Genomic DNA, 10,287 nt, shown 5'->3' on the forward strand with positions numbered 1-10,287 from the left:
GAGACCATAATATTTTCTTTAAACTTTCCTTTTCTTTTTTTTGCTTGGTAACCTTAAATGAGTGTTTTATTCCAAGGCATTAAATTAAATTAAAAGGAAGTAACTTCAAGATGAAGTTACTTCCTCTTAATTTAATTGTATTTATAAATATAGAAATATCAATATTCCTCAATCCCAACCATAACTGCTTGGTGCAGCATTCTATGGATGGTGTATTAAACAACTTATAGATTCGTAGAATTGTTTAGGGTTGGAAGGGACCATAAGGATCATCTAGTTCCAAGCCCCCTGGCATGGGAAGGTTTCAGTCAGACAAGACTGAGAAAAGGAAAGAAACATTTCCAGTGTTACAAAGAGAATATTAAGATTCAAAATGAAACAAACCACAAAACTTGAGGCAGGCATTCACAAATGTTTAGAAAAAGTATCTACAATTTAATGCTCTGTAAATTCACAAATCCACCCTTTTACTATCACAAATGGCTAGTCCCTAAAAAATCACTCCTTCATTTTTTATGTGTTGCAGATTATTTTTAAGGGGGGGTGGAAAGAAAGGATACATGGATACAAAAAGGTATCACAGGAGTACCATGGCTTCACTTTGGCCGAGTGAGGGCAGACCAAGCAAGGAAGAGTGGTAGCGATGAGCCCTACTCCAGCGAGATCAGATTGTGATGAACTGCAGAGCAGCAACGCACCAGAGAGCTGCCAAGGTGTAGTGAGGTATTCCTGGGTGCTGTTCTGACACTCTGATAGCACCTGGCTATTTAGACTCTCAGGCAAGAGGGGCTGGGGACAGAAACAACCCAGAGCCCCACATTTCTCCAAAGCTGCATTCACAGAACAGTACTGAGATAGGTAAATTCACAGGAGCAACTGCACTGCTCCCACAGGACAGCTCATCCCCTCACCAAGATGAAACTCCCAGTAATTCAGTATTGCTGAAAACCCCACACATTTCATCTGGTGCCTCAAATACCAAATCTCTCACAATTGCAGGAGATGCCAAGCGGATGACAGGAGAGGTGATCTGAGGACTGCAGTGACATTTGCTGCTACTAAAACAGAATTACAGAGCCCAGGGCTGTTACGGAGCCCAAGGCTGATGGGAGTCAGCTGCTGTCTTTTATGAGAACAGGTCCTGTGGTTCAGATGAGCACACTGGAGTCAGAGTGAGGGTCTGACTTTATCTGCTCACAAGAATGACTTGACTGTTTAATTGACTTCTCTGGTGATTGTGCAGTTAGGGCTTAAAGAAAACTAGCTGCTCTGTTCCACAGCAGAGTAAATGCACATATCATTGCTCAGTACCTCCAGTGCACAATCCTGGGTTTTACTGTACTCAGTTACTTGCTCTGCCTGCACAACCCCAGCCTTTGAAAGATCCTTAACTACAGCAGGAAGGCACAAACCAGAATAAAGACATGGCACAAAAATTTCATTTTGCAGCGATCTGTCATTTGTAGTTCTACAGTTTCTTGCTTCAAGCTTAACAGGACCCTCAGCAGTCTCTGTGCTCCAAGAACCAGAGTCCCAGCCTCACATCTCCAAGCAGCAATGCTCTAAACTATCCTGCTAGTCTCAGTCATCTCCTATGACCCAAATTTCTTCCAGCATGAAGAGAAGATCCTAACCAGCACTGGCTGATAGACATCTAGCTTCTGTTTCTTAAAAAGATAGAGAGTACAGAGAGGGGGGAAAAAATCATCCAGCTCAGAGGAAAACTGTTCCTGTACCAACTCTGCCTGCTGGGCAGCTTCCTCGCTCCCAGGCCTGGCAGCTGCAGCCAGCAAACTCTTTGTTTCAAGGGAGAGTGATTTTACTTGGTTACTATCCTGACTGTCTTTTTTCCCTCCAGACATTCAGGACAGAAATGATCAGAACTATCATTTATCAAATAAGCTACTGAAAAATGTGTTTCGGGGTTTTTTTCCCACAAAATATTGTGACAAACAATATTCACTGATTAACAGCTAAATCAACTGTATACTTGTTAGAGTGCAATTTAAAACACAGCAAAATACACACATAAAATGGAAACCTCGTAGAAGGGTCAGACTCTACCACTATAGTTCATGCAAAAATCATTCAAAAAGTAAATCATTCAGTGAAGTACATAAATAGCTTTTAGGAAAACTGCCTGTTAAAAATTATTTGTGTGTATGTCCTATATAAGAAAACACAGAATCATTCATTTGTAATCAAATTATATTTGATATAACATGAAATTCATCTTGTACTTAGCCAGTGTGAGTAAAACTGGGACTGTCATAGACCAAGTCCTACCAAGGGATTCCAGATTTTACTACTGTGTGAGTGGCAGGTCACACCTTCTATCTCTGTGCCTCTGTAACATTCCATGCAAGGTGGACGTGCTGGAACATGTCCAGAGAAGGGCCATGAGGATGATCAGAGGGCTGGAGGTCCTCTCATATGAGGACAGGCTGAGAGAGTTGGGGTTGTTCAGTTTGGAGAAGAGAAGGCTCTGAGGAGACCTTATTATGGCCTTCCAGCATCTGAAGGGGTCCTACAAGAAAGCTGGGGAGGGACTTTTTAGGGTGTCAGATAGTGTTTGGACTAAGGGGAATGGATCCAAGCTGAAGGAGGGCAGATTTAGATTAGATGTTAAGAAGAAGTTCCTCACCATAAGGGTGGTGAGACACTGGAACAGGTTGCCCAGGAAGGCGGTAGAAGCCCCATCCCTGGGGGTTTTTAAGGCCAGGCTGAATGTGGCTCTGAGCAACCTGATCTAGCGGAAACTGTCCCTGCCCATGGCAGGGGGGGTTGGAACTAAATGATCCTTGAGGTCCTTTCCAACCCTGACAATTCTATGATTCTGTGACATAATGGCACTATCTTATTAAACCACCATATTGCAATTTAAAAGTCATTAAAAATGATAAAGTTTACAGATTAACCATCTGAAAGTGCAATTCAAGCAAACAAACAAACAAAAACAACAGGAAAAAACCCAGCCAAAACAATTCTCACATCCATTGGATTGCATAAATAGGAACAGTCATAGGGCTGCAGTGAGACAAACTACCACCTGAGCTCCCCAGCAAAAGCTTCTCACTATCTCAAAATCTGGATAGCAAAACATGAGCACTGCTCTTTTAGGGAAGCTGACCCAGTACAGTAGGAACCTGTACTTCCTGCCATGCCAGAAGCAGTGATGAACTGATTTCAGAAGAGATCTGAGCTTGCATAGCTGCTGAATTAGATACAAATGTGAGTCAAAGTGCTTTCTCAATCTGTTTCCCTCCTTTATTTTTCTTTTGATAATGAAATCATCCATTTTGATGCCCACATCTGGGCAGTTGTTTGCATTATAAATATGTCCTTTTTCTCCCTTTCTCTGCTATTTTCATTATAATAAATGCAAGATATGAGCCCCATATCTCTTTAACTTACAATCTATCATATGCAAAAAAAAAAAAAGGAGAATTATCAAAAAAAGGACAAAAGTTTTCATCTGATTTTGCTTTCAAGGCTGTGCTGACCATTCTCTCTGCACAGGGATTGTGGTGCCTCATAGCCTGCTAAACCTGCAAAAGCTATCGCTCAGGCTCCTCAGGTTTTGAAGACTAATTTCAGTCCTGATTGGAATAATTCAAGAAACATAAACAATCTATATTCCCATCTTTTTTTGTGTAGCAAGTACTTTTTCATTAGCATTTCACAAACATTTTCATTTTTTATAATTTTAATGTTATTGTTATTTTAAAATATTAAGTGAGAAGGGGGGAGGGGTGTGTGCTAGGAATAAAAAAGTAAAATCAAAGATAGTAGGCAAGACCTTATATAGGAAAAAAATTTTATGGACCTTCCAAAGTATAGGGACCCAGAGAAAGCCCTCAGACTAAAGCAAAGAGAACATCAAATTTCATGCTCCAAATAGTTTTACACTCTTGATATAGGCACAGCAATGCACAGGTCAGGAAATTCAGCAGACCTGTAAACATTCCTGATGCCTAGTAATATGAAAGATGTATATTAGTATCATTACACATCTTATAACAAGAGCAAGAACAACTCCCACTTGGAAAGCAGGAGGTCAGAAACCTGATTTGATCTGTAGAACCAGTATCTGTTTGTATACACATAGATAGAGCAGCTTGGAAGTAGCATCTGTAATGTCTTCTGTGAGGACAGATGGAAAAGATGAAGCAGAACAACACACTACATGCAAATATGGGTAAGGTTTTATTCTTTCAAAGTCTATACTTGAACAGCACTTTCTTGAAATGCTGATTAATTTATGGTCACATGACCTGGTAAAATAATCAGCTTGTTCCTTTTAAATGAAGGGAATCTAACAGATTTATTTTTTTCAGCTGTGTAGATTAAGGCACTTGGAGATACTATTTAGCACCTATACAGCATTTCACATGTATGCTGCACAAATATGAACAAACAAAAAGACACAAAAAGTTCTGGCAGCACTCCTGCACACAAAATCATCATTGACTTCAGTAGGAATTAAGTTCACAGCTGTAATTAAGATGATGTTCTGAATCAGGACTGCTACAGAGTCCAGCATTTAAGCATGTAACAGATCCCTAATATCACTCCAGCAACAAACACAAGTAGGAAGTGAGGACTAACAGTTTAATTCAGCATCAACACTACTGCTTGGAGAAGGCACGTGTGCCTTTTCTCTGCCTGCCACTTGGTACTCACAGACCAGCTCCTGTGTGGAATCACCCGGCTTTCCAAGGATGGCTCTGCACCAGCATACCTGCTGTTGGGAGTACTTGGATAAACTGAACTATGACCAAAACCTTGCACAATCTACAGCACTCACAGCCAAACTCTGTCAATGTGACTGGATTTGTAACATTTGATACTGTAAAAAATTTCAAGGCAGTTTCTTTTGTATTGAAATTATGAAAGACCATTGATAATGGTGCCTGGCATTAGCAAAGCAATTAAAGTCACCCTAGCTGATGATTCAAATAGCATAGGACCATAGGATGTTGGCAGTTGGAAGGGGCCATTGGAGACCACAAAGTCCAAACCCCCTGCCAGGGCAGGACCATAGAATCTGGCACAGGTCACACAGGAATGCATCCAGATGGGTCTTAAAAGTCTCCAGAGAAGGAGACTCCACAACCTCTCTGGGGAGCCTGTTTCAGTGCTCTGGGACCCTCACTGTGAAGAAACTTCCCCTCATGTTAAGGTGGAACCTCCTGTGTTGTAGTTGATATCCATTGCCCCTTGTCCTACCACAGGGTGCAACTGAGCAGAGCCTGTCCCCTCCCTCTTGACCCCCAGTCCTCAGATATTTATAAACATTTATGAAATCCCCTCTCAGTCTTTTCTTCTCCAGACTAAACAGCCCCAGTGTTCTCAGCCTGTCCTCATAGGGCAGTGCTCCAGTCCCTCAATATCCTGGTAGCCCTCCATTGGACTCTCTTGACTAGATGCCTGTCCTTCTTGAACTGGGGAGCCCAAAACTGGATCCAATATTCCAGGTGAGGTCACTCCAGGGCAGAGTAGAGGGGAAGGAGAGCCTCCCTCAATCTGCTGGACATACTCCTCTTAGTGCAACCCAGGATCCCATTGGCCTTCTTCCATTTCAATTAGGGTTTTCAAGATTACCTAGACATTATTAAAAAGTACAGTTCTACCTTCTGGATTCCCACTTTTCCGAACAAGATTGTTTTGTAGGAAATTCCTCTGCTCTGCCCATTGCCACATCTGCTGCAAAATCAATTGACTGTGCATTGTTAACACAGTGTGATGTCTGTCTTTACTTTTGGGAATAAATTATGCTCTTTGTATAGGTTTATACAACCACAACCTAAATAAATTGAAGATAGGCCAACAGTATCTGCAACAGTGACAGTTTAAAGCAATCTGGAACATTGTAGTGAAAAATAAGGCTGGAAACCACCAGCTTTCTTTAGGTAGATAGGGCCAAAGGAACTCTTTACAAAGATCAGTAAACTCCCCCAAAAATAAGGAACTCATTGGTCAGGAAATGAACTCCTGACTCAAGATGTTGTGTTTCTATTAGGGAAAAAGTATCCAATCCTCTAGGGACACAGCAGAAGACAACTGAATTAACCCACCAAGGTGATGGAGACCCCACTCCTGTTGGAAGCCCCATCGCTGGAGACATTCAGAATCAGGCTCAATGGGGCTCTGAGCAGCCTGATGTAGTTGGGGATGTCCCTGCTTACTGCAGGTGGGGTGGACCTTCAGAAATCACTTCCAATCCAGTGCATCCTATTATTCTACAAAAAGCTGTCAATTCATTTTGGTAAATGACTGGGACAGACAGCTGTCCCAAAGGAACATGATTCTCTGATGGAGGAAAATGGAACTTCTACAATAGCATTCTTCAAAGATTGCAAGAAATGTCACTAAAGTCTCCAACATCCTCTGCACCCAGGTGACGTCTTCCCTGCTCGCTCCCGCATCATGGGTGAGTGGGAAATTGACTGTAGCTGAGGAGCTGGCCCTGCTCCTCGGTGAGTGGCTCACGGCTGAGCGGGATCCCACTGCACTTGGTATTGTGGGGAACTTCCCAAATTAGCCCAATTACAGCCTATTTTACCATGGCTTTCTCCCTGTGAACAATGCCCTACATTACATGAGGAATGTGGGCTTCTTGCCAGAGCATCTGCTTTCCAGCCAGGAGTGCAGGTGCTTTTACTTGTGCAAAGGTACACAATGCTAAAATGGCTTAATCACCAAGCATATTTTGTCTTTCAGTTTTAAGTTATTGGCAGTTGCTAATGAAAGTCATCTTCTACCTCATCAACGTTAATGAGCTTTGGCACTATGCTACCAAATGTGGTTGTAAAAATCCTGCTTCTGCAGCTAGTTTTGTTACTGCTTGTTCAGGGGCCTCTCTGTCTTGCTTTCCTGTGCCCTGTAGTCACATCCTTTTTGGCTATGAGTCATTACAGTTAATCAGCCATATGGTCAAGCTCCCATTTCAGTAAAAATCAACTTCAGTTTAGATTTGAGTGGCTTAACCAGAGAAGGGTTCCCGTTGTCTTGTTAAGTTTCTGCCTTTGGACCTTAGGGGACAAAACTGAGAGGTCAATGTGGTGTTTATCTATTAGTTCGAAGTCTCACTCTTCATGTGCTGGTTTGAGAGAGGTATAGAGATACCACACAAACTAAATAAAACTGCAGTCCACCATCTCACTTGAAATGTGCAGAAGAATTGTTTGAACAATTGAAAGTAACAAATCTCTTGTTAAATGTGTTTGGTCTCTAATAATAACTTTGTCCAACAAAATGTTTCCATGTGTTCCTTCCCTGCCTCTCTGCATTAATGCTGATACAACAACTTATGATGCAGTGCTGCAGCACTAATGGGCCAAGAGGCAGGGCTGGTGTTAGCTGCCCCATTGCAGGGCTCCTCCATTACTTTCTGCTGGGAAGCCTAAAATTGCAAAAGCCATATGTGATTGGCTACATTTTATTAGCTGCCTCCCGCCAGTGGTTAGAAGTTTTCTCTCTGATTCTCTGCCGCTTCTGAATCAGTTTCAGCAGCCTACGTCTAAACTGCAATGGTCTTATGTTCAAGGGGATGATCCCTTCTTGCATGGCTCTGTTAGCTTATTGTGCTTCTGCTTATGTTGTGCTCTAGGAAACTGTTCTGTGACTGAAGATGCCTCCACAGCACAAATATCTCCATCTAAAAGATGTGTCCACTCTCTGTATTCTAAACTAGATCTCTTCTTACACCACAGTTTCACTGTGAACACGCAGCAGATTCAGAACTGCCACCTAGGTAGCCTATTTTAGGATGCCTTAACAGTTTGCTCTCTCTCTGACAACTTGATCAGAAATTCTGAGATTCATAGGTGACAAGATCAAAAAGACTGATTCAGAAATAATTTAGATCTGCTTGCCCAGAAAGCCTGTGACATGTGACCATGGCACTATACTTATCTCCTTACTGTTGATCAGATTTCATTGGGGGGAACTTTGACTTTAGGTAAACTAGCAAGCTTAATGAAAATGTATGGTCCCTTTCAGATGATAAGACTCATTTCAGAGGAATTTCCAAAGTAGACCTGGGTAGCCCAGTTTAAGAGTCTATTGCTAAAGACAAATGGATAAATAAATATGTACCATTATTCCTATCAAATACAAGAATAAAAAGAAAATGTCTATTTCCACCTAGTCTATAACTTCATCTGAAATGTGTTCCAGAAATAGAACACAATTGATTTTTTTTTTTTAATAACTTAAGGCTCCATTTTTAACATATGATGAAAAAGGATATGAACAAACACTGAAATTAACAACAGTGATTATAGATCTCCAAGAAGAGTTCCATTACCTATGGATTATGGTCATGCCCTCATGCTTACCTGCAAAACTAATGTGGCAGACAAGTAGCTAGAGCTGGTACCACCAGGAAGAGGGTGAGTTGCATCAGCAGAAAATCTGGAGCACAAGGCACACTTTTAACTGTACGTGGTATAAGGGAAAACAAGCATAACTCTTTAAGCATTTTGATGTCTTAACAGGGTCGGGAACTAATGGGCTTCTTTCAGTTTCCTGGTAAATGGCAGCCTGCAAGAATTATATGGTGTCACAGGATGTGGGTGCGTTAATTTTATCTTCATTTTGCAGAGCACTGGTCTGTATTCAGCAAACCAGCTCTCAGCTCGCATTGTAAGTAAGCACCTTCCCGTTCCCATGGTGAGGCTGCCTGTCAACCCACAAATGGGTAAACTTCCTCACAGAGGTAAGGTGAACAGTAGCAATATTAATACTTCAGCCTACATCAATTGAAAACATAGACTTTTGCAAAACTCCCAGTAAGTGTAATTGTCCTAATGATTCATCTTTCATTTTTTGGCATGTTTATTTGGCTACAAAAATGCTACACAAGCAGCCTCTACAGTGCCACAAGCCTTATCACAGGATCACAGGATGTTAGGGGTTGGAAGGGACCTCCAAAGGTCATCAAGTCCAGCCCCCCTGCCATGGTACACCACAGTGTGAGGCTGTTAATAGCAGAGAAATAAGGCAGTTCATACTTTACCTTCCATAAGCATTACACTGTACACAGAAAATCCAGTGACTGTCCTGGGTTAGGATGATCTGAATTTCCCAGTACAAAGTACCTTTTCCTTTAATAGCTCTGCTATTGCTATTTCAAACATTCTTTAATTACTGAAGGTTCAGTGACCTAAAGTCCAAAAGTCCACTCTTAAAAAGATGATTACTGTAATACACTGACTACCTTCACTATAGCACTTGATGCTTACAATTGTTTTTCATGTTTATTGTAAGTTCATAAGTCCTTCAAGAAATTTTCAGTGAATCCCACATCATTCACCTCTGAAGTTTGCTTCCTCAAGACAACATTCACAAGCTTTATGAAGTGAATTTTTAAAAAATCAATGAATAGCATTTAATAAATAAATAAATTAAAAGGCAGCAGGTCCCATTTCTGTTCTTTCCTGCTGCTGCTCAAAGAAAACACCCTGTGCTCTTACACTGCTGCGCCAATACACTTACAGTTTGTAGCCAGCTCTGGTGTCTAAACACTGCTTTACACTCACAAACAGTGAACATGAATCTCTCCAGGGCCAGCTGCATGAAAACTTTGTAAGAAGGCAGCTTTAGCCTTCTGTTAGATTGCTTATATTAATTTTTAACCACCTAGCAGACCCATCAAGATATTCACAGATTTTCTCATACACTGGAATATTTTCACTTTATTATGGTTTATGTTATTTTCTGAATTGAATTCTTCATTTCAGTCATAATTACTTTGAATTTCATCTACAGCAGCTGATATTACCTGTAGTTAACATCATATTAAATGGATTTTCAGCTTCAGAAGAACACCCCCAGTACCTAAACAAACATTCATAAACAAGCTTTAAGTTGGGTGTTTTTTTTCCCTCAGGCACACATTTGCACAGTTAATTTTTTTATACTTTCTTTCAGCTCAGTCTAAAATGCTTTCCTCTACAGCTAAATTCCAAACACTAGTCCTAGAGAACACTAATGCTCATATTCTGCAGAAAGACCACTAAGGATCTCAGAGGAAATTTACTGTGCTTAAATCATACCTCAAAGATAGCATATTTATTTGCAAGACATTATATTTACGTATATTCTCTCACTTTGTAATACAAGGGTGCAGAGATTTTTGTAAGACTACCTCCAAATACATAGTTAGAACAGAGGAGCTCTTCACAGCAAATCCCTACAAAGACTTCAAACAGTGGTTTGGTAGGAAATTTGATACAACTGTGTGAACTAACTTTGGGGGGTTTTATGCCCATTTTCCAGTCT

The sequence above is a fragment of the Dryobates pubescens genome, chromosome 11 (genome assembly GCF_014839835.1).
Source record: "Dryobates pubescens isolate bDryPub1 chromosome 11, bDryPub1.pri, whole genome shotgun sequence".
NCBI lineage: Eukaryota > Metazoa > Chordata > Aves > Piciformes > Picidae > Dryobates > Dryobates pubescens.